The sequence below is a fragment of the Cornus florida genome, unplaced genomic scaffold (assembly GCF_030987335.1).
Source record: "Cornus florida cultivar Cherokee Brave unplaced genomic scaffold, ASM3098733v1 CherokeeBrave_3.0.0_Hap2_Chr06, whole genome shotgun sequence".
Taxonomy (NCBI): Eukaryota; Viridiplantae; Streptophyta; class Magnoliopsida; order Cornales; family Cornaceae; genus Cornus; species Cornus florida.
In genome coordinates, this window is record NW_026775576.1 from 68,955,511 (window position 1) to 68,960,988 (window position 5,478).

Genomic DNA, 5,478 nt, shown 5'->3' on the forward strand with positions numbered 1-5,478 from the left:
CCTCTCTCTCCTCCTCCTCTGCTTCTTCAACCGAAACCTTAACAATTTTTTTTTTTTTTTCCTCAGGTATCTTATCTCTTCATCGGAGTTGCTTTGTCATCGTGAAAGAGAAGAGCCGTAAAGTCTATAATAAATCTAGGGTTTCATATACCCAAAACAAGACCACAAATATGGAGTAATTAAGAATCGTTGGGATTATGTAGAATCGTACGATTTTAACAACGATTCTAACAACGATTCTACCGATTCTACCTCGATTCTACCAATTGAGCGATTTTATTAAGATTTGGATCGATTTTGAGTTCTGAGTCGTAAAATCGTGCGATTCCACGACTCAGAATCGCGATTTTGATAACTATGCACACAACCATATATATTTGGGACAAGTTTTTTATTTGCAAAGCACACTACTCATGAGTTGCTTGAATAGTGTTTTATATTAAACAGTTTAACCTTAATGTAATGTTAATCAGACCATATATCTTTCATTATTAAAGTTGGGTCAAGGGTATAAAACACCCCTAAGTATATTTACAATTCATATCATATTCCTCACATGCAAAAAATACCATTAAAATTTCAATTTGGTGCAAATAGGCCACTCTGATAAATTTAAATCCCAAATTGACTAAATTACCCTTACTGAACCATTTTATAAAATATGTAAAAATAAATAATTTTGTAAAATGACCGAAAATGACACTATTGGAGAATGTTAATCTCGTACAAAAAACAATCCAAAAGTTTCAATTTGGTGCAAATAGGTCCCTCTGACAAATTTAAACCATAAGTTGACTAAATTACCTTTACTGAACCATTTTATAAAATATATAAAAATAAATAATTTTATAAAATGACTGAAAATGACACTATTGGAGGGCCGGCAATGGACAAGTAAAGATAAAAATATAAAATAAAAATAAAAATAAAAGTATAAAAGAAAAGTAAAAATAAAAATAAAAAATAAAAAACAAAAATAAAGTGCAAACTAAAGAAAACAAAAATTTTCCAAACTTCGAAAACCAGTGCACACTGATATTGAGATTTTTTTAAAAAATTTATTTTAACAGTATTGATACGAAAAAAAAGATTTAGTAGAAAAGAGTAAATCAGAATCTCACAAAATTCAAATATTTGTTCTACAAATTCTCAAAGTTTGTTTAAAAAATGTCTAGAGATATATATAGAGAAAAAAGTTTTTTTTAAAAATATATAATACCTATATATTATGAGATTAATTGCAAATATACATACTTTGGCATTTTTGGAAGAGTAAAATGACAAAACGAATATTACAACGCTAATTTATGTCAAAAGAGTATTTTTGCACAATGTGAAAAGATTAGGAATATTTTTTACACACTTTTTTAAATAGAAGTAAAAATAATGCGAAATATATTTTAAAAGTATTTTTTACACTTTTTCCAATTAGATTTACTGTTGCGTAGTGTGTTATACGGAGTATGTGTTTTAACTAAGACGTGAATCAGCCATTCAACTTTGTGAAAAGGGTGAGAGGTAGTGGTCGCCACTCAATAGTATTTGGGATCTGTCCATGTCCAGAACCCCACCTTGAGGTACTAATTAAACTTTGAATTTGTTTTTTTTTTTTTTTTAATCATCTCATTATATAATTTGATTTATTATTCCATTTTAGGTGGTTAAAGAAGCTCTGCTGAGAACTGTGAAAGAGGCTGTAGGAGAGAAATGGAGTGAAGAGATGGATGGTGAAGCCTATGACCAGTTGGCCGCGGGCTGCAGCCATCAAGGCTGAAATAAATGAAGAGGCTGCTCAGCTTGCCTTAAACCCGTACCCCTCTTGATTTAATTCTTAACGAACTTCACACACACACACACACAGTGTGTGTGGAAATGCAAACACTCTAATGCTTTGTGTCCAATGTCCCTATTATGACTATTTGGTGCCCTGTGAGGGGACCCGATCCCATCCTGTGGGATCGTGTGAGTGTGTTGTGCTGGTTTAATGCGCAACATGTTGACCAAGTATGCCTAATGGAGCCCAACACAACGTGGCTTGCGTTCGGAACTTAATTGTGGATCAAGGAAAATGAATCTTGTACTGAAATTTTTTAAAGAATTGTTACACTTATTATTTTAATTGATCAATTATGTAACAAATAAGAAAGTAATAAATAACTTAAAAATTATTGAATTAAACAATTCATTACAAGTAGTATTACTCAAACAACACTGTTTTGGGTCTGCATTGAATTGCATACACATTGTTTTGGTGCACAACCATGGGCGGAGCAAGGGGCATAACTCCAAATTGGCCCAAAAAAAATTAAAAATTTATTAGTAGTAATAATGTATAGTTATTAATGGTAATTTTGTATGTAATATTAAAGTTTGCCCTTCAAATATTTTTCAGAATTTTATTAACAGTAATTATTCATATTTATTAATGGTAATTTTGTATAGGAAAATTAAACTTGACCTCCCAAAATTTTCAAAAGTTCTCATTTATAGTTACTTACATATGAAAATTGAAGATGGTTTATGAAAGTACAATAAACTTTTTGGTCTTGTCTTTAAAAATTCAAACTTAATAATAGAAGCGTTAATTATTTTGGTATTCTATATATATATATATTATATATATAGTATATAAATTATTTGTTATGATTTAGAGAGAGAGACAAAAGAAAAAAAGAAGAGAATAGTAGGGCACTGTTAACTAATGTTCTTTTTATTTATTTTTCTGTTATCGTTTATAGATCTATTCTTAAAAATGTACATTAAAAATGAACAGAAAAAAAAAATTGTAATTATTTTATTTATTTATTAAATTTAACTTTACACCACTATGTGGCTCCCACAACTGAAAAATTATGACTCCACCCTGTGCACAACATGCACGCAACTCCTTTTTATATGTTGACCTTTGGCATACTTTTAATTGAGATTATAAGGAATAATTTAAATACGTAGAATCAGGGGTAAAAAAAACATTTGTCATTTAAATTATTCATTCATTATAGTGACATTTGATATAGGATACGGAAAGGTAAATATGAAATATGTGTAATCACTTGCAAAATGCATATCATTTAAGTTTCCTTTTCAATATGGATGGTACACAAGGCTCCAAAGTAAAAAACCATTGACAAAACACACATCTTATATTAACGGCCAATGACTTAGTAATATTAAATTTTTATTTTCTAAACAGAGGTCAGGGGTTCAAGTTTCAATAAAAACATATATGTACCAACTAAGAAAAAAAAAAAAGGTACAGATTTAATGTTCCTAAACATAACAATAATATTTTTGCATTCGACAAAAGTTAAATTGAAGATGTCCGAATGTACAATTTGCACCGAAAATACCTTAACCATTGCAGCACCCTTGCAAATTATTATAATCAATGGAGCTACTCTTGTCGAGGATTTTAACTGAATCCTTGGCTGCACACTGTTTATTGACAAGATATAAAGAAGTATGAGTCTTACATTCTTATATTTTGGCATATCTAATTAATCGACAATTTTCGACTAAATATTTAGGTTAAAATCTTTGGCCTTCAAGCATTTTCTTGCATGACTCCTTTCACATTCATTATGTTTTATAAATTCATTATTCTTAAAGCATAATATTGGATTGAAATAACAACATGATCAGGGTAGAGTCAGTATATGTTCAGAGTGGGCACATCCCCCCTTGCCCAGCTTACTATATTATATATAGTGATTTTTGTAATTTCCTTACATATATATGAAAATCTATATACAATGTCCCCTAAAACTATTTTATTTTTTTAAAATTTTTCTTATTTTTCTCTTTCCCTCTCTAAATTTCATTAATTTCCTTTAAAAAATAAAATTTCCTTACTTCTTCAATTATGCTGTAATTCTATTTTTTTTTCAAAAGTATTTCATTTTTCTTCTTTTACTATCTAAAATTATTATTCATTTTCTTTTCTTTTTTTATTTTTATTTTTACACTATTCCTCTAAATTGAAATCCAACGACCCTGAACTTGACCCACGACTTGGACTTTCGTCACTTCTTCAAAAAATCTAGGAAGATAAACAATAACGACACCCCTAAAACTATTTTAGTTTTAATTTATTTTTTTATTTTTCTCTTTCCCTTTTTAAATTTCATTTTTTTTTCCTAAATCCTTTTTAAATTTCATTAATCTCTTTTCTTCTTTAATCATGCTGCAATTCTATTTTTTTTTCAAAATTATTTTATTTTTCTTTTCTTTTTTCTTCTTTTACTATCTAAAATTATTATTCATTTTCATTTTCTTTTATTTATTTATTTATTTATTTTATTTTTACACTATTCCTCTAAATTGAAATCCAACTACCCTGAACTTGACCCATGACTTGGACTTTCGTCACTTCTTCAAAAAATCTAGGAAGATAAACAATAACGACACCCCTAAAACTATTTTAGTTTTAATTTATTTTTTTATTTTTCTCTTTCCCTTTTTAAATTTCATTTTTTTTTCCTAAATCCTTTTTAAATTTCATTAATCTCTTTTCTTCTTTAATCATGCTGCAATTCTATTTTTTTTTCAAAATTATTTTATTTTTCTTTTCTTTTTTCTTCTTTTACTATCTAAAATTATTATTCATTTTCATTTTCTTTTATTTATTTATTTATTTATTTTATTTTTACACTATTCCTCTAAATTGAAATCCAACTACCCTGAACTTGACCCATGACTTGGACTTTCGTCACTTCTTCAAAAAATCTAGGAAGATAAACAATAACGACACCCCTAAAACTATTTTAGTTTTAATTTTTTATTTTATTTTTCTCTTTCCCTTTTTAAATTTCATTTTTTTTTTCCTAAATCCTTTTTAAATTTCATTAATCTCCTTTCTTCTTTAATCATGCTGTAATTCTATTTTTTTTCAAAATTATTTTATTTTTCTTTTCTTTTTTCTTCTTTTACTATCTAAAATTATTATTCATTTTCATTTTCATTTATTTATTTATTTATTTATTTATTTATTTATTACACTATTCCTCTAAATTGAAATCCAACTACCCTGAACTTGACCCATGACTTGGACTTTCGTCACTTCTTTAAAAAATCTAGAAAGATAAACAATAACGACACCCCTAAAACTATTTTAGTTTTTTAAATTTTTCTTATTTTTCTCTTTTTCTTTTTAAATTTCATTAATTTCCTTTAAAAAATAAAATTTTCTTACTTCTTCAATCATGCTGTAATTCTATTTTTTTTCAAAATTATTTCATTTTTCTTCTTTTACTATCTAAAATTATTATTCATTTTCTTTTTCTTTTTTTTAATTTTTATTTTTACACTATTCCTCTAAATTGAAATCCAACTAACCTGAACTTGACCCATGACTTGGACTTTCGTCACTTCTTCAAAAAAAATCTGGGAAGATAAACAATAACGACTCCGAATTACTGAAAGGGACAGGGCTAAAACAAATACAAATAAAAATAAAATATAGGGGTTTCGTTGAAACCA